This window comes from Dama dama, chromosome 18 (genome assembly GCF_033118175.1).
Source record: "Dama dama isolate Ldn47 chromosome 18, ASM3311817v1, whole genome shotgun sequence".
Lineage (NCBI taxonomy): Eukaryota > Metazoa > Chordata > Mammalia > Artiodactyla > Cervidae > Dama > Dama dama.
Window position 1 is genome coordinate 58,178,093 of NC_083698.1, and position 20,620 is coordinate 58,198,712.

The 20,620-nt window shown below is 44.9% G+C and overlaps 1 protein-coding gene across 5 annotated transcripts in view; it reads right to left on the reverse strand.

Moving 5' to 3' along the window:
* The window catches only part of EEPD1 (endonuclease/exonuclease/phosphatase family domain containing 1), a 125,237-nt gene that overhangs the window by 15,418 nt on the left and 89,199 nt on the right, over nucleotides 1-20,620 (reverse strand). The gene's annotated exons all lie outside the window — the stretch shown is intronic.

A 20,620-nucleotide genomic window follows, 5' to 3' on the forward strand; every position in this document is an offset into this window, starting at 1 on the left:
TGCACCACCATATTGTTCACCTTGATTTTCCTCTGAGAAGAAAGACCCCTCATGGGTGGTTACTAAGCCTCATGTATGTTTTCAGGGTGAGCTCCTTTTCCTGTATGTGTGTTTCACCAATATTTAACTGTAAGGTGACTTTATCATCAAGGCAAAATGAAATCGTACAGACAAAGTATTAATAAAATGAGGAATTGAAAAACTACAGGTTTCAGAATCCATGGGCCAGTTCCTCTGAGTCGTGCCTCAAACACAACCCCATCTCTTGGGGCTGGTTCTTTTAAGGGGTCTCTGGAATTTGTCCGATTTGGGCTGTTGGAGATGCTCTGATACCTGGTGCTGCCCGTTCCGGGTGACACCTCCGGTCCCTTCACTTCACGCACCTTGGGCACCCTAATCAGCCCTTCCTCTGCCCGGCCCTATCAGCCAGTCTCTGGGCTTCCTTTCGGAGGCATCATTGCCATCTCCTCAAAGAGCCACCCTTAAGTAACCTCAGCCCCACAGCTTCAGCTTACACTTCTACCCCAAGCGCCCCCAAATCTGTACCAGCAGCTCAGATTTCTCTCTTGAGTTTTGAATTGTATTTTTTACTTCCTTTTTAACATTTCCATCAGAAGATTTCCACAGAAGCACAAACCCAGCAGGTCCCAAAGGAACATGCCGTTCCCCTCCCCCAAGTGCATCTCAATTCCTGGCATAAGCATCCTTGCAGCTACTCTGACTCTGCCCTCTCCTCCCACGGCTAGCGCTCCCCAGACCACATGCAGCATCACGTCTGTCGGAAGCGCCCTCTTTCTATTCTCCAATCCCACTGTTATGGTCCATTTCAGAGCTCCATATTCTCCCACCTGGCTCACTGGCATAGCTTGTTAGAGGTCTCTCTGCCTCTTGTCATTCAATCCCCTCCCATCTGTCCACTGGGTAAGCTGTGATGGCTATACTGACACACCATCCCTGTGGTTCTCAAAGTGTGGTCCAGGGCCCAGGAACATCAGCATCCCCTGGGAACTTGTAGGAAACTCTCTGGCCCCACCCTAGACCTGCCAGATCAGAAACTCTAGGGTGAGGCCCAGTAAATGTGTTTTAACAAGCCCGTTGGTGATTTGGATGCCAGCTAAGATCTGAGAACCACTGCAACTGACACTCTTCCCTAAGCATCCGCCTCAGATCCAGGTGGTGTTGCGGGCTGGCAGCAAGTGGTCTGCAGGCAGCCTCCTCCAGGGATGCCTTGGCTGCAGAGAGTTGCTCTCATGCCCTTCCTGGGCCATTCACATCCAGCGGCTGAGAGAGGCCAGGGTCTGATGGTCTGGTCTTTGCTCTCCTGTTGCTCGAGCTCTGAGAGAGAAGACGAATCATTTCTCTAGTGACAAGCACTATGCAGGAAACAAATTCGGCCAAGGATGGAGCCTCTGGGGAGGGTTACCTGCTTTTACAGTTACATGATTATGTGTCTGCCTCTTCCCAGTAGTGGATGCCAAAAGAGCAGGGGCTCTCCCCAAGTCGACTTTAGAAAGCCCATCTGGCAGAGCATGGTGCCCAATGAAGCTCTACAAGCATCAGCTGGTGAAGCAGGAAATTTCAGGGAAGATCACCATCCCCAAATCCAGGGACAAATGAGAGACAAAAGGAGGAATTTCTTCTTGAGGCTATTTAAGTAACTGCTTCAATCTTAATCTGACTTTGAGTTTGCCTGGGAAGGGTTCTCTCTGGGATCTGGTCCTCGGTGACTTTTATCCATTCCCTTTTAAACACTGCCACGGATGGTGTTATTCCCAATGGGGGGACTTCGCCCCGGATGAATCCCCATAGCCAGATGGTCCTGGCTGGTAGCCACCCCTGGGTAGGAAATGAAGCACTCCGGAAATGCATGCAGAATTTATCGACTCTAACTTTAGGAATCCAGCGAGGAAATGTACTTCCAGAGGGTCCAATTTCCTGCCGGGGAATCATTCACTTGTGGAGTGATCATTAGAGTTGAATCCAAGAGTCATTAAAAGGAGCATAGCTCTCCAGTGTCCATCTGGTGCCTCACTGCTCTCCACATAGGCAGGCCTGAACCTGGCTGCTTGCCTGTATCTCTGAGGATGCACCCCAGGAACCTCTGGCTTTTAAAAAGCCCCTGAGGTGATTAGCCAACCAGCTACACTGGAGAGCTCCAGCCTCTGAGGCCATGCTGTGCTGGGAAGAGCAATCTGCAGGCAGCCAGAAAGCTCATCTCTCCTGACCCTCACAGGTCAGGAGAGACACTGTTTTTCATGCACACCTCTCTCAAAGATGGGCTCTGGGGACAAAGCTTTGTGCTGGTTCAAGCGTGAGCATCAGTATCACCTGGGAACTTAAAATGCTATCAAAATTAGAGTGTCTGAGTGAGACCTGGCAAGCTGCATTTTAACATCCCTCCCAGGTGACTCTGATTCAAGTTTAAAGCTGGCATTATGGAATGAAGGAAATACATTTTCCTTTTCTTTGTTTTATATTTGAAAGTCTTTCCCTGACAGGTAAACTCTGGAAGACAAGGAACCATGATTCCTGAACCTTAAGCGTAGCCTGTAATTTGTAGATCTGAAGCTTTGCCCTTGATGCTTCTCTCAGCCCACAGAGTAGGTTATCCTCTCTGCCTCCTTTTTCAGTATTTCTTATGTTACTGGGGACAATTAATAATATAAGGGGGGCTTCCCTGGTGGCTCAGAGGTAAAGAAATCTGCCTGCAAGGCAGGAGATGCAGGAGACCTAGGTTAGATTCCTGGGTTGGGAAGATCCCCTACAGGAAGAAATGGCAACCCACTTCAGTATTCTTGACTAAAAAATTCCATGGACAGAGGAGCCTGGCAGGCTACAGTCCATGGGGCTGCAAAGAGTCGGACGTGACTGATCAACTGAACATGCATACACAATATAAGGGACCAAGGAGAACAGTGTTTATGGCTGAAAGCATTCTATGCCTCAATTTTCATGATCAGCATTAGGTAACAGGTATTTTCTCCTATTTCTAGAACTGAAAAAAGAATTGCCACAATTAAAAATGAAATTTAAAAAAAGAGCCAGAAAAAAATTGCCAGCTTGATAACTTAGCTGACCACTTGCACTAACAGTTCACAGCAAATCTAAGGAGGAGAGCACCTTTAAATCCTTGCTACTCAGTGTGTGGTCCACGGACCAGTAGCATCACCTGGGGGTCTGTTAGAAATGCAAGCTCTCAGGCCCACCCACACCAGTGCCCTGGAATCTGCACTGTCACAGGATCCCAGGGCGCAAGTTCGGCAAGCTTTGAGAAGCCTACTCCAACAGCCCCCTTGTTTGGTCCACACCATTCCTACTAACCACCAACAGATCACAATACCAGTTATTCAGGAGGAAAGTGCTGTTCAGAAATGTTAGGCCCAAACATAAGTGAGTTGAATGCAAGATTCCACAGCAGACAGGGTTTAGAGGGAGGTGTGAATTGAGGTCTGTCTCCTAATGCACCATCTCCTGGCCAGAACAGGTGGACCACGTGGGGCTAGACACGCTGCAAGGGGTGGGGCCAGCCGGCCTTTACCAGTCCTCAGATTCTTTCTCCCAAACACTTCAAAGGGAAACAAAAGCATCCTCTGAGAGCCCTCAACCTGAACTCTGCCTGAAGTTGAATTTGTTTTTAAAGAACAGCTGGTTCTCAAATTTTCTGCTTCACTCACACACCAGAAGGAAGAAAATATACTTTAAGCAAAAGTGGTTCCCAAGGGCAGAATGGGTGGAAATGGAAGGGGCAAGGTGGGTATGATTGGAAAAAAGCCTCCCAGGTAACTGATCTGCACAATCTCAACACAGGGCCCTTGCCTGTCACCTGTGTTTCTAAAGTCCCAGGGGCTAACCCATCACCTGTATTCAGCAGAATTACACCAGCTCTCATTTTAAACCACAGGTTTGCCCATCCCACCCTGACTGAGTCGGAATCTGAGGTTAGGGTCAAGCTGTGCACTCTCAAGTTCCCCAATTTTAGACTAAAGCTTGAGAAGTTCAGAGGAAGAGAGACAATAGTTGCTTTCAAACTTGGTCTTTGCATTTTTAATACCTGTAGTCAGGAAAGACAATTTGTATTGTTCAAAACAAATAAATACCATTTCAGCTCTCCCACTCTGCCCTGTGTAAGCATCTGACTGAGGTCCTTTGCAGATCACTCTGTGAGATAAAGGCATGGAGGGAGCCCAGCCACCATATACACACAGGCCTGCAACGGACGTTTGTTGAATGAATAAAGGCATGTCTCCTGGGGATCCCACCTTAGGCTTTTCTGTCCCAGGATAAATTACAAGAACCCCCCAAATGGGCTGGATTTGTTTCTTGAGCTTCAGACCAAGTAGGGGGTAATATCAGTCTTTAGTATGTGCCCCACAGTCAGCTACTCAGATGCAGAACTTGATTGTCAAGGCCAAATTCACCCCTCTTTCCACTTCGGCTTCTCAACAGGGAGCCTAAGTCAGACCTTTAAACTCCAATCTACAAGATGCCCAAGTTGCTGGCATCCAGAAATGTCAAGTCCTAAAAGACAGGACTCCTTTGGCTGTGCTTAGGATGTGCTGCACACATCAGGTCTGTCTGGACCAGCTGACTGTTCATCTCTGCAGAGACAAGAGGTTCCAAGGCTTGACACCAAACTCTTTCTTGGTTGGTGGACTTTTTGGACTTTGTTTATCCCTTCTATCCCTCTCCTTTCCTAAAATGAATACTCCTTGGTTCATCTGGTCCTGACCAGTAAATAACAATGGGAAAGATGTCCAACCTCACTCAGTGGCTTGTGCAATCACCAACGAGCTCCGTGGTCCCCTCATCTTCCCCGTCCAGTTAAGGTGAAATGAGACCTGGGGCTCTGGGAGCTAGTTACAAAGATGCACTGCTAGTGCTGACCATACAGTCAGCTGGGGACAGAATGTCAGGACGACAGACAGGCCTTCAAAGCAAACTCCATATGGTCACCCTTCTCCTGCTTCCTGGATGGGGAGTAGGGGTATGTTTTCATTTGGAATCCTCAGGGCCAAAGTTCCAGATGAAGCTGCCTCACTGAGTTGGCTATTTTGCTTGCTCTCCTAATTCTTGAGGTGACGTCTCTTTGACCACAAGCTTTCCACTTGTTACCCACCCGTTCCCTCTGGGTACTCAGCAGCAGCTCTTGGAAACACAATCACTGTGGTGGATGGAGAGGCACAGGTGCCTTAAGAGGATGAATGGCCATCATATGAAAGCAGCCCTTTTTTGTTTTTTAATTACAAAAAAATGTTCTTGGTTGCACCACTTGGCATGTGGGGCCCTAGTTCCCCAAACAAGGACTGAACCATGCCCCCTTACATTGGAAGCATGGGGTCTTAACCACTGGACCACCAGGGAAGTCCCAGAAGCCCTGTCTTAAGCCTGGTGAGGTCAAGAGACTCAACTTTCTTTCATTTGAGTACCACAGGAAACAGAACAAAGGACACAGACAGTGTTTGTTTTTGAAATGTTAATAGTAAGCAAGGGCTTAGCCTTGCCGGGATCACCAAGCACATGGGCAACATTAGAAGCCAGCAGATCTCTGGGTGTCTGTCAGTGATCACGTGGAGAGTGAAACCACGGGATGGTTAGGGTCCTTAAAAATGTTAATATACCCTCAAGGAACAGTGAACTGTGCAAAAGCTGACTAACGTCTGCATGCATGTTAAATTGCTTCAATCACGTCCAACTCTTTGTGACCCCATGGACTGTAGCCCGCCAGGCTCCTCTGTCCATGGGATTCTCCAGGCAAGAATACTGGAGTGGGTTGCCATTTCCTCCTCTAGGGGATCTTCCAGACCCAGGGATCAAACCTGTGTCTGTCTCCTGCATTGGCAGGCATATTCTTTACCACTAGCACCACCTGGGAAGTAATAATCATGCTTGGACTTCTAACGATAAGCCAATTACAAAGTTTTCTGGGCATATTTAGACTTTCAGATGTTGATACTTTGTAAGGTCATACTGCCTATGGAGCAGCAATACACTCATTTATTGCTCTGTCCTACTAAGTGCTAAGTGCCTTAACCGTTCTTAACCTTCTTAAAGGCCCTGGCCTCCTCTCCCCAGAGTAAGGCACACACGCAAAATGTAACACGGACACAGAGCCAGGGCAGAGTCTTTCGCTCCCCCTCTTTCCCAATCTGTATCGAAAAGAAAGAGATCATTCCCACAGAGCCGTGACAAGGTGTAGTCACCTCTGCTCAAATGCAAACACAGGCATGCATGCCAGAGGGGAGACAGGTGCAAGGTAGACCAGACAGCCATGAGTTTGGGGCCCTCAGGATTGCTCAGAGCCCCTCACCCAACACTGCTGCCGCAATGGGTGTGTCTGGGAGCCTTCCCCAAGGGCCCAGGTGTCTGTGGAGGGCGACAGCGTGGCCATTTCTCTGCCCCCGGGGGCTCACGGAACAACTACCATGTTCTAAAATTGAAAGAAAGAAGTGGGCTCATTGCCTTGTAGCTTTGGAAGGGCACTTCAAGTTCTAACACTGCATGGTTCCAGAACACTAGGAGAGAGGCAAAGAGGAAGGTGCAGGAAGAGAAGTACAAGACTGAAAGAGAAAACAGTGTTCTCAGAAACAGTAAAACGCCTTTCTCTCTCTTTCTCTGTGGTAATCGCCCCGTGAACTCCATAAAGGAGCTGACTGCTCTGACGGCACATCAGGTTAACTTTCTGAAGGCTTTCTCCCAAACATGGAGAACGGAGTCCACTCTTTTGAAAAAGAGCATCAGCCCTCCTTAATGTGCCCTGAGTCCCACCTGGAGACCCCTTGCTAAGCTGCCTAACTAAGAGCTTACGTTTCCTAGGCAGTCATTCTAATAGGTTTAAGTTTAGACACATCCATCAACTGTAAGAAAACATAGGTGGCCAGTAATTCCCGACCAGTTAGCTCTGAGTCCTGTGAGAAAGAGAGCCAGAGGCCAAGGAAGGGAGGGCAAGGGATGGGGACGAGCATTCATGAAGCGCAGCGATTAGGCGCTGTTCACACATTATCACATCTGATCCCAATGACAATCCTGCGAGGCAGTTAACGATGCTCTCATCTGACACGTGAGGAAAGCAGGGCTTAGAGAGGGACCACAGCAAGGTCACCCACGCCGGCGAGTGGGATAAAGTCCAGCGTAGCCAACTCGAAGGCTCAATTGCACTTCACTTAGGAGAGAAGTCTCAGAAAACACGGATTAGACCCACTGCCCTGTAAGATGATGTGTATGTGTGCTGCATCACATGTGTTCCAAATTTGGGATTCTCTGGGGCTAAAAGCCACACCACCACCACCACACTGCGACTGCCTGCTTCCTCACCAATGCTCCAGGTTACCTGGGTCCTGGGGACACCGTCCTCCCAAGGGAGGTCAGCACATCAGAATTATGGCCTTCCTCCCGGTAGGGGTCAGGGACCAGCGAGACACATAGCCAAGCTTTCAGAGCTTCGCGGGGCAGCCCCTGCCCTAAAGGCTCAGGCCCGTCCTTCTCCATCCATCCAGAGAAGCAGTGAGCTTTCCGCCCTTGCATCACCTGGCCTGCGAGGCCCTGCTCTGTCAGCTCTATGAACATGCTCTTCCTAGGGACCCGGAAGGATTCTGGAGGGCTGTTCATCCTTGTTTAAACACCCCTATCATGCTGAGGAAGACATAAAGCAAACAAGGATGCCTTCCCTCCACCTCCATAATCAGCTCATCATCAGCTGCTTCTTCAGAGTCAAGGGGAGGGATACCCGTGCACTCCTGTTGCAGAGTGGCTTCCGGTTCTAGTAACCTCTCCTCCATGCTCCCAGGAGCTCCTCAGCATACATTTCCCGAACAAGATGGTTAAAAATAAGCACAGGGGGAGGGAGGGTACTTTGCAAGGCAGTTATATATATATATATATATATATATATATATATATATATATATATATATATATATATATTTTTTTTTTTTTTTTTTTTTGCAAGGGCAATTATAAAATGGAGAGTAAGAGAAAGCTGAAGATTCCTGGAGAGGAAGGCAGGTTAGGATGGGGAGTGAGGGGCACGGGGCCTGGGGCCCTCCTATGAGGATTTTATGCTCCTATGTTGCTGCCTCCATGCTTGTCATCACCTCATCACCCCTTGCTTTCACCCTTCAGGGATGCTTTCAAAGGTTCTTTTCTTCTCTAAAGCTCTTTGGATGCTAAGACTCTTAATCTGAGATGCGAGTTAAGATTGTACTAGTAATTCTGTGGCTTTTCCCCCTCCTCCTCTTTAAACTGAGGCTTGCTCTGGTTTCAGTAAACACAAGCTCATTATAGGACGATTTGTAAATTAGAGAAACAAAGAAAAATTTAAGTAGAATATCACTGTGCAAAGACAACCACTGCTAACATTTTTGGTGGATTCCCTTCTAGGATGTTTCCTATGCGTTTAATTGATATGTGTATAGTTGATTATTCATAAAGACACACATGGTTTTCTCTAATGGTGCCACAGTATTACAAACTCTTCCAAACTCTCTTCACGCACCATCTAACACACCATCATACGGACACGGCATGCTATCCCACTAGTGGTGGATGCTTCATGGGCTGGGAGGAATTTCTGCTATTTAGGGGCTCGTTTCATTTCATTATAAACATCCTAAAATCACCTACTATGGTAGCAATAAAACCTCACTATTCTACCCTGTGCCATACTTAGTCGCTCAGTAGTGTCTGACTCTTTGCAACCCCGTGGGCTGTAGCCCTCCAGGCTCTTCTGCCCATGGAGACTTTCCAGGCAAGAATACTAGAATGGGTAACCATGCCCTCCTCCAGGGATTGAACCCAGGTCTCCGCATTGCAGGCAGATTCTTTACCATCTGAGCCACGTGCTCACAGTGCTTATATCCACATGTCTAAAAAAGATCCCAAATAAGTTAGTTTAAAATCATAATGTCTTTGTTTTTGAAAGTAAACAGGAGGCTTTAATTTTTTTCATGCACATACCTGTGATAAACAGGTGGCAGCTCAGGGGCCTAGAGAGTAAAGGACCAGAGACATCAAGCCCCTGAACTGTGAGATCAGAAAGGAAGCAATAGACTGTTTCTTCCATCTCTGACTGACAGAAGAGGTGGGAGTTTTCCTAAATAGTTTCGTTCATCTGCAGATAAACCATTCTCACCTTTATTTTTTCCCTCTAGCTTTGTTTTTAATGTCTCTTTAGAGAATTTGTCCTGACATCAACCTGTCAGGGCCCTCAGGTTTAAAGGGCCAGCAGATCACAAGCCAGAATTCAGTGGGAATGTCACTGTGGGGCCTTTAACAAAACTGTCCAGGATCGGGAGAGCACCCCCAACACCTTCAGTGGAGGAATCCTTCCCACATGCTCAGTGCTTAAGTGGGTCACATTCATCAGTTAAGGGTGAGAGTCTGAAGAACACAGGCTCTGGAGAAAGGCTGGCAGGACCTAAACTTGAGCTCTGCCACTTACCAAGAGTTTTGACTTTGGGCAGATGGCTCCCTTGCTCAGGCCTCAGTTTCCTCGTCTATAACAAGGGGACAGAAATCATTCCGGCCTCATGAGTCAGATATTTCTAAAGCGGGGTGCCCAGGGCTTGGCACACAGCAAGTCCCCTCTGTTCCTGCGGTGGTCACACAGACTGGGCCCTCCCCAGTACAGGGCCACAGACAGGGGATCCTCACCCTTGACTCCCCACGCCTGGCAGCACCATTCCCCAAACACACCAGCCGGGCACGTGGGCGGGAGGAGGGGTTGTGGCCAAGGGCCACCACACTGCATGCCAGAAGCTAGAGCCACCCAAACTCAGATACAGAAGGAGAGACGGGACACCGTAGTGTTAGTATTCTTCTCGGGTGAAGAAGAGAACGGATTCATCCCATCATTCAATAAAAATGTAACTAGAACTAAGCACTTGGTTAATGGGAGCAAAAGAGTTGTGTTTCCCTGCCCCTCTGAGCTGACAGTCTGGAGATGAGGGGTGTGGGGATAGCAGTGTAGGTACAGTTATTTATTTTTTCAATTAAAAATTTTTTAAATTATTTTTAAAAGTTATACTGATTATACTTTTATTGAGATTATTTCAGGGCCATGTATGTAACACATATGAATTTATTTCATTCTTGCAACAGCCTTCTAAGGTAGGTATTATTATGATCCCTGTTTGACGGATGAGAAAACACGGGCACAGAGAGGTTAACCAACTTGCCCAAGATCACACAGCCAACAGGGACAGAGCCAGCATTTGAACCCAGGCAGCCTGGCTCCAGAACCCAAGTTCTGCGTGCATAGTTGCCTTCTGTCTCTGTAGGCAGTCATGAATCAAATGATCATCCAAATGTAAAAATGCGGCTAGAACTTGTGCTGCAAAGAAATGGTTAGGAGCCTGTGGGCCTCCATGATGGTAGCACTGGGGGTGGAGGTGAGTTTGACTGAGTCAGGGAAGGTTTCTCTGAAGAGGTGAGGCTTGCGCTGGCAATTCCAGGATGAGAAGGCATTAATTAGGCAAAGAGGAGAGGCTAGCCTTCCAGACAACAGGGATAGCATGTGCCAAGGGCCTGTGGTGGGGGAGAGCAGGGAGAGTTTATAGGACAGAAAGATCAGTGTGTCTGCAGCCCAGATGGGGAGGGGCAGAATAAGGAATCATTAGATACCTGGCCATGGCAGGACCTGCAAGGAGTTTTCTCCCTACCCTCTGAGCAATCCTAAAATCAATGTAGGGTGTGAAGAACAGATCTGCATTTGAAAAGGACAGAGGGCTGAAGTGTAGAGTCAGGCTGGAGAAGGGCCAGACCAGGTAAGTAGTGCAGCAAGAGACCAAGGTGGCCTGATAACAGGAGAAAAGTGAAAGTGAAAGGGGGCTGTCATGTCTGACTCTTTGGGACCCCATGGATGCATGGACCCCATGGACTGTAGCCTGCCAGGCTCCTCTGTCCATGGAATTCTCCAAGCCAGAATACTGGAGTGGGTAACTGTTCCCTTCTCCAGGGGATCTTCCCAACCCAGGTCTTCTGCACTGCAGGCGGATTCTTTACCAGCTTAGCCACCAGGGAAGCCCAAGAATACTGGAGTGGGTAGCCTATCCCTTCTCCAGAGGACCGTCCCAACCCAGGAATCGAACCAGGGTCTCCTGAATTATAGGCGGATTCTTTACCAGCTGAGCTACCAGAGAAGCCCAGCTAACAGGAGAGCAGTGGACAAATCAGAGAGATAACTAGAAGATAGCACAACTAGGATCAAAAGAAGGAAAACAAATACTGGTATGTGAATCTTCACTGCAGCACTACTCACAAGAGCTAAAAGACAGAAATGACTCAAGTGCCCATCACTTGAAGAACAGATAAACAAATGTGCTATATCCATATGTTGAAACAGTACTGAACTACCGCCTAAATGATACCTGCTACCTCGTGAATGAGTCTCCAAAACATACAAGTGAAAATAAACAAATTCAAAAGGCCTAATATGGTATGAAATGTCCAGAACAGGCAAACTCATAGAGACACAAGGCAGAGTGGTGGTCACCAGGCACCCAGGGGAGGGAGGGAGGTGGACTGACCTCTCAATAGGTACCAGTCTTTTTTTTCTGGATGATGAAAATGTCTTGGAACTACACCGAGGTGGCAGCCGCACAGAGTTGTGTAGCTACTAAATGCCAGTGAATTGTTCACTTTCAAGTGGACTCTTGATTAATTTTATGGTTTATGTCACTAATTTAAAAAGTGACTTGGGCAATGGACTAGATGTTTAAGATAAAGCAGAGGAACCATTCTCTCATTCAACAAATGCCATGTGCTAGTCTAGGTACAGCTGTGACGCTGGGCTGTCCCTGGATCAGGTGGGGAGCAGGGGAGCAGGAACACTGCACTGGGGAGGCTGCCTCTAGACAGGGTTACCCCAGCCTTCTCTCCACGTGGTTATAATGCACGTGGGAGAGACCTGCACAGCCTGGTAATTCTTGGACTATAGAAGCCTCACTGAAGCTTAAAAAAAAAAAAAGACAGTTTTAGGGCAAATAAAATAAGTCCTCTGTCCCAAATTAGACACCACACTTGTGAGTAATGATTGAAACTAATTATTCTAAGTGGAAGCAGTTCTGAAAATAGCAGCATTTTGGAGGATTTTTGCAGCTATTTTAGAAGCATACAAGAGAATTGCTGGCAGAGTTACGTACCCCAAGTCAGAGCAGAAACCCTGGGATGGTCCTGCCATGGCTTGCACCAAATATGCCATTCCACAGACCCTAATGTTTTTACATGGCTGGAGAAACACGCCAACAATGAAGGTGGATGGCATAGAGTTTCAGTTGGTACTTCCTACTGATACACTGAACTAAATTCAACAGGAAATGTCAACCATATATATTACAACATTTTCCTTGTAAAGCAAAAAGGCATCTCCATCAAGCAGATGTTAACATATCCTAAGACAAACTGTGATGACTTAGCCAACCACGGTTCTTTCTTTTCTCGAGTCTTCTTTCCTCTTTGACATTTTCAAGTGAACAGGCTCAAAGAATAAGATGGGTATAGATGGAGCAAGGACTGTCTCTAAGCACCAACAAACCATCCCACAGCACAACTGATTACTAACAGCATTTTTACTCATTAGCAAGATAAAAGGTAGGGGCAGAGGGGGAGAAAGACAACATAAAAGGGTGGGAAACAACCAGGTAGGTATTTAAATCCGAAGAAAATCATGGAGGAGCAGACAAAGCTGGCAGTTTACATTAGTACCCCATCCCTAATCTCCCACACGAACACTTATGTATTTTTTAAAACCCCAAGGACACATTTTCTCAATCCATAAACACTAAAGACTAGATCTCTCTTAGACTCACTCTATTCCAAGGCTCCAGCACTTCCTATATGAGTTTCTGTGAAGAACGCAGAGTTATTTAGGAACTGTCACATTAAACAGAATTAGTACTTATGGACCCTCAGGGAGACTGCTATGGTGGCCATTTTTCTTATAAAATGCCAGCCTCCAGCTATATTCTAAATGGTGTTTATGCAGCCTCCCGTTCTCCAGAGCAATAATCTTAAGACTTCAAAGCTGTGGGTGAAAGTATTACAGATTCATGACTTAATTTTGATTTGCATTATGCCAAACCCTAGTCTCTAAAGCCTGCATATTTCCTATTTTATTTCAGGGCAAACCACATAGATTTGATTGTTCTTTTCTGTGTGGGCAGCCAGGGATAGAAAGACCTACAATTTTTCACTCCCAGACACTTTATGGCAGTAAGAACTATAGGCGGAAGTTCATGAAACAGCGCTCTATCTTGGAGAATGTTCTGAGACTCCTTGGTTCTCAATTTTATGTGCTACCGGGAGGAATGGAGAGGCAGACCCCCAAACTATCTTCCAGTCAACTCCTTTCTCATCACGTTTTTGGCCAAAGGAAATTAAAATTGGCCAAACTGATGTTACTCTTAGAGGCTTTTCAGGCTCCCTTCAAATTACTGGAAGTGGGTAGCGTGAAAGCTAACGGGACAGAAGGGAGTGTCACTGAGGTCAAGCTGCACCCAGATGGGGACCATATAGATGCCAGGACCGTGCCACGCAGGCACGACGATGGATGCCTTTACTGGCACGCTTGCCACATGCCAACCACCACTGCTGGCTCTTCACACACATCACGGGATGCGACCATACCATGGCTCTGCAAGGGAGGAGTATCCTTGCTCAAGAAAGGAGGAATATAGGGCTAGAGGGGTTAAGATCACCCATAGGGCAAATATCTGAGCCAGAACCCAAGCCCATGTGCATGAATAGATTTGGAAGCTACTCGGCTTCCAGATGAAGCAACTACAAGGAGGGCAGTAAAAGGGTCAAACTTGCATTTCAGGAGGGTTACTCTGGTAACCATACAAATAAAGAATTGAAACAAAAATTATAGAGACCAAGTAGTAATTGCATATGTTTTAACTTTTCTCTCTGCATTCACATTTTTTAGAAATTTCACTTTTCTAGAAAGTCATACTACAAATATCAATTAAAATTGGCTTGAACTTTATCCATACAGCACATGTGTAAGTGCACACACACACATACACTTTTCTCTTCTTCATAAATAAAAGGTGATTAAGTGCTGTTACTAAATAAATTAGGCACCAAAACAACATTTAAAATTGTCCCTGTCATATCTTAACATGAAGGCTAAAAATAAGTGTTACTTCTTCCTCTCTTGTTCACAAATACAGCCGAGCAAGCTAAGTGCATAATAAGGATGTCTGGGTGATGAGGAACAAAATGAACAATCAATATACAGCAATTTATTTTCTAACTAGAGGTTTCAGCCAGATGGAGAGAGGGAGTGAGACAAAGCATGTCTGATAGAGAAGATCAGCAGTAATGTAAAACTACTGTCTCATGACTTCATAATAAAAAAAAAAGCAGGGAAGGCTCTAGCACTCCCACCCCCACTCAACCTCAGAGCTGGTGCAAATTTGGAAACTCAGGCAAAACCCCAGAAATTGCTACCTTCCCTTCCAGGTTCAGCCCTTCAGCTTATAAACGGTGGGGACTTTTAGTCCTGAGTGCTTCTGGTCCCTCTGGATCCCTAGAGCTGGACATATCAGGAAGATGCTCAGTGACCCAATAGTGTTTCTACAGAACATTGAAATCTGGTGGCTGATCACTTGTGTAGGAAGCCACTAACCACCAACTAGGAGGGCAGGTAATTTTAGAGTAACTCATACATGGGGTGTTGCCTTGTTTTCCCTGGCTGTCTTCTTCCAACCTAGTTAATTCTGCATAGGAAATAAGCCTGCATTTCATGGACAAGGGTGAGTGGGGACAGACCTAGGGCTAGAGAAGAAGTGGGGTGGCAATACTGAGTGTGGTGAGGAAACGAGTCTAGAATCTAGAAAGGGGTCTTGGATTATTCTCATAAGGGATATCTGCATGTTGTTCTGAATTTCTACAAAGACAGATCTACATCTCTAAAGGTGGGTTGGATGCTTTTGCAGAAGTTTGGAGTCTTGTTAAGGTCCAAACTCACCATTTCAATGTCTCCCAAAGGTTCACAAAAAATATTTTATCAACTGTGGGAATTCCTCATTCTAAGTGGGTAGTTAACAATTGGATAGATCTCGCCACTGAATTAATTCTGGCAAAGCCGGTCTTAATGACCAACTCAATCAGGATAATTTTACCTACTGAGAACATCCAGCATAAATCTTTTTAGCAACTGAACCAAAGAGTTTCACTTGCCTGCCCTTCTGTTTCATTTAAAATTCCCAACTGGCCTATACTTTGCTGAATCAAAGTCATGCTCTCAAGAAATGAATGAATGAATCATTCACAAAAAGTCTCAGAATTCTCTAAAACAGTGAATTGAAAGTTCTCTCAGTACCAACTCATTGTTAGCATTTCCTGATAACAGAAGCATTTGAGGGTGGGCCAAATAAAATAGGAAATTGTATATAACTTCTGTCATCATGGTTGTGTGAGTGTTTGTATAAGATGATGACTACATGCAACAATTTTGAGGGGGATGCAATGAGTTGGGCATATTTTCTTACTGTTGAAAAGCAAAAAAGAGTTGAGAGACTAATAAAGCAGGCGGGAAAAGTGCTTAGGATATACCCGAGAGTAAGCAGAACCTTTCCAGTGCTGGAAAAAAATCCTAGAACAGGCTGTCTTCCCCTCTTTCAAGCCAAAAAAAATGGTCTAGAATAGCAGTTTTCAAGCCTTTCTGACCATGACTCATAGCAATAAATAAAATTTTATATGGCAATCCAATATATGCTGTCTTCCTGCCAACTATGTATGTATACCTGTATCTATCTATCCATACATCCTTCTATCTATCCATTTATTCATCCATCTACCCATCCATATACAGCAGTGAAACAAATGATGACTATAACTTACTCAGTTGATTTCATAACCTATAATTTGAGAATCAAGCTCAGATATTTCTTACTACGAAGTCTCTGGTCATACTAGAATATCATAATGCTCTATACTTTCATTTCTATCTTTGCCAAAACCAAGTGAAATGTTTTGCTGGACTTTATGTAGATAATGCCTTACAAGTCTCCTCAAACAAATGAAATTGTATCACTAAAGTTGAATGAGATTCAGGACACTGAGTAAGTATGAGCCACTTGTAACCCCATCCCAAATAAAATGTGGCATGTATGGGCTCAGTCGTGTCTGCTTCTCTGTGACCCCATGGACTATAATCTGCCCGGCTCCTCTGTCCATGAGATTTTCCAGGCAAGAATACTGGAGCGGGGTGCCATTTCCTTCTCTAGGGGATCTTCCTGACCACAGATTGAACCCGTGACTCCTGCATCTTCTGAAATGGCAGGTGGATTCTTTACCACTTGTGCCACCTGGGAAGCCCCTTCATTAAAACATGGTGCCCAGGAATACAGGGGCTTTCAAAATCCACCTGTTTCTAACAAGATTAGCAGCTAAATTTCCATCAGAAACAATGAAGGTCAGAAGGCAGCAGAATGACATATTCAAAGTGCTGACAATGAAGAATCTTATATTTAAAAAAAAAAAAAAAAAACACCTTTCAAAAATGAAGATGAAATACACTCCCTGACTAAAGAAAGACAAACAAACAAACAAACTATGAGAATTTGTTCCTGGCAGACCTTCCTTATAAGAAATACCAAAAACACTTTATCAGCCATCAAGCAATAAATGCTGGAGAGGGTGTGGAGAAAAGGGAACCCTCTTACACTGTTGGTGGGAATGCAAACTAGTACAGCCGCTATGGAAAACAGTGTGGAGATTTCTTAAAAAACTGGAAATAGAACTGCCATATGACCCAGCAATCCCACTTCTGGGCATACACACTGAGGAAACCAGATCTGAAAGAGACACGTGCACCCCAATGTTCATCGCAGCACTGTTTATAATAGCCAGGACATGGAAGCAACCTAGATGCCCATCAGCAGATGAATGGATAAGGAAGCTGTGGTACATATACACCATGGAATATTACTCAGCCATTAAAAAGAATTCATTTGAACCAGTCCTAATGAGATGGATGAAGCTGGAGCCCCTTATACAGAGTGAAGTAAGCCAGAAAGATAAAGAACATTACAGCATACTGACACATGTATATGGAATTTAGAAAGGTGATAACGATAACCCTATATGCAGAACAGAAAAAGAGACACAGAAATACAGAACAGACTTTTGAACTTTGTGGGAGAATGTGAGGGTGGGATATTTCAAAAGAACAGCATGTATACTATCTATGGTGAAACAGATCACCAGCCCAGGTGGGATGCACGAGACAAGTGCTCCAGCCTGGTGCACTGGGAAGACCCAGAGGAATCGGGTGGAGAGGGAGGTGGGAGGGGGGATCGGGATTGGGAATACATGTAAATCCATGGCTGATTCATATCAATGTATGACAAAACCCATTGGAAAAAAAAAAATAATAATAAAAAAAAAAAAAAAAAAAAAACACTTTATCAGGCTGAAAGCAAGTGACACCACAGATGAGGCCAGCAAAATTCTCTCTAGTTGATGATAAACTGATTCTCAGCAAAGCATGGACAGGGTTGATTTTTCAAGGCCCCCTTGACTTTCAAGCATGAATGAAATGATCCTTCTGCTCTTGTTATAGGCCTTATTTTGGCCCCTGCCTAAGTTTGTATTCCACATGGCTATTATAAGACTTCTCTTCTTTTGCTCTATAAATCCAGAATCAGTTAGGAGGCTAAGAAGTAATGCAGATGTTAGTATGAAGACAAAGAAATAGAACCATCAAGGAGAGTGTCCCTAAGGACAACCATCGCAGGTAAAAGACAGCAGTTGATTCAGGCTCCCCAGGGCATGCAACTCACCTAGATAAGACAAGCTCTAGGAATGATTTCCTTCCCTTTCCCATTCCTAAATTCACAGCACTGTATCTAAATGGCTGCAAAATTTTAAAAAATATTTTTAACACAAAAGCATTATTCATGCATTATAAAAACAGAACTGACTCATTGGAAAAGACCCTGATGTTGGGAAAGATTGAAGGTAGGAGGAGAAGGGGACAACAGAGGATAAGATGGTTGGATGGCATCACTGACTCGATGGACATGAGTCTGAGCAAGCTCTGGGAGTTGGTGATGGACAGAGGAGCCTGGTGTGCTGTAGTCCATGGGGTCGCAAAGAGTCATACACAACTGAGCAACTGAACTGATAGAAACAGAAATAGGTACATATGCCACAAAAAAGGATAATTGCATATATAATTTTTAAGTACAATATAAAATTGTTTCACAATAATTTTTAATAGGAAGCAAAAAACATTTTTAGTAAAAATGCTGGGGTTAGAAGTTGGTAAGAGTAAACTATGATTTATTAGATTAACTGGGATAGGGGCTAGGCTCCTAAGGGTTAAGGACACCTGAAAGGGGATAGAGGCTGGTTGTGTAGGGTGGGAATTTACGTTCAGAGTAACTATGAGTACAGAACTTCCCTGGAGGCCCAGTGGTTAAGACTGCGCTTCCAATGCAAGGAGCATAGGTTCAATCCCTGGTTGGGGAATTAAGATCCCACATTATGTAGGGTGCAGCCAAAAAAAAAAAAAAAGATAACTATGAGTACATGAAAGAAGAGAAATAGGACAGCAATGGAGAGGAAAGTAGGACAAGTAGCAACACACTTCAGATTTCAGGAGACCTAAAAATGTCTCAAGTTACCAGGGAAGAAAATGATGCTAGAAAGAAAGGGGAGAAGAATGGGGTCACGGGTATTCTATGAACCAGATAATCTCCTTAGAATAACCAATATGGGATCAAGCCATAAATCACAGAAAGGTAACCCAAAGGATGCTGTTTCTGTGCCAATGGGATGGCTCACCTAACATCTGACTGGCCTCTTACCACGTGAAGGACCCTCCCTGCAGACCTTGAACACTGTACCTTCCTGGGAAGGGTTAGCCATCCACTCTGAGACACATTTCCTCACTAGGCTACCATGTTGCAATGAGAGAAGATATTTCAGCATTTCTGAGGTAGAGAAATGAGTCCTACTTTCATCAAGGACCAGAAGTATGAACCTGAGGGACTTCATGGAGAAGCCTCAAGAATATGTACATTGAACTACATGTATAGGTTCATATGTGCATTTTCTGGATGGCATCACACAGCTCTCACCTGATATTTACAGGGGTCAGAAGCCAAGAACCACTGATCTAGGAGTTGGCAAACTTTCTGCAAAGACCCAAGTAGTGAATAACTGGGGTTGTGTGGGTTATATACCTTTCCTGTAGCGACTACTTAATGCTGACATTGGACTGTGACAGCAGGTAAATGAATGGGTTTATCAGCATTTTAATAAAACTTTATGTATGAAAACTAGCTATTGCCAGCTTTGACCCGAGGGCCCATGATCATTTGCCTTGACGGAGAGAGACCCTCCCATGCAGGATTCCGGGGCACTCAGAGAGCACTTCTGCCTTGGTGCACAGCCCCATCCTCCAGGTTACCTGTTGTCCACCTTGCTCCTTCCCCCTGGCTCCTCCAGCCATCATTGGAGGTCTTATGGGATCTTAAAAATTTGATTCCAGGAGTACTAAATGAATGACAAAGGAAATTTTAAAGGAAAAAAGAATTACCTAATTGTTTTTTTTTTCATATTTCCTTGATGCTATGACAGCATTAAGTGCCCCCCACCAACCATGACTTAATTTTGTTTTGGTGTTTTTGGGGGGGGCGGCAGTGTTTATCACTATTGTGTGTAAGTGCACATTTGTGTAATTGCTAATGTTTTCCTCAATACTGATGTGAGTCACAGGTAGATAGGAAAGAATAGTCTTGGTAACAGCTGTATAGGTCTCCTAGCCCAGCACAAAGCCTGACACAAGTACTTAATAAAAATTGGTTGGAAGGATGAATACGTGTACTTTTACATAGTCGTAATTAGAGCAGGCACGACTGCTTATCCTTCTTTTTGTAAACATTATATAAAATTTATACAAAGCTTAATGATTATCAGTTTTAATGGCCACCACACACCTGTCCATGGGCAGACCTACCACAGACTGTTTAAACTCACCCTTCCCACTGAGCAGTGAGCTGCCTGCAATGATTCATAATTATAAAGCATGCTGTCAAATGCTTTTCCACATTTTTATGGATCATTTTCTCTAGATACACTCCTAGGAATCTACCTTGGTCATAGCGTAGGGACATCTCAAAGGCAATGAAATACACTGCCCCAGAGCTTACAAAAGGGCAGTGCCTTATCACCGCCCTCCTCAATGAATGGGGAGGCTGGTGTTATCACAACTTCAGTATTACATATTATTGTTTAAAAACCTTTACCAGTGTGATAGTACATTTAAACTGATCCCTCATTGCTTACTTTAATTATCTTTGAAAGCTAATAAAGCTAAAAGCAATTTAAAAGTCCTATTTGTGAACTTTACTTCTTGCTCACTTCAAACAAAAGCTTTTCATAATAAGAGAAAGGTAGTGGGAGCCCCTAAATATACATGGTATATTGTGATGGTTTTAAAAGAATAGGAGAAAATTTAAAAGAGCATGAATAAAGAAAATAAGGAGTTCAATGAGCTGTGAAGCCTGGCCCGTAATTCACCAAGATGCTCCATTTTCTGGCGGCTGAGGGGCCTGCAGGGGATTCCAGCCAAAAGCCCTTTCCCAAATGGGGTCACGACCCAAGTGTG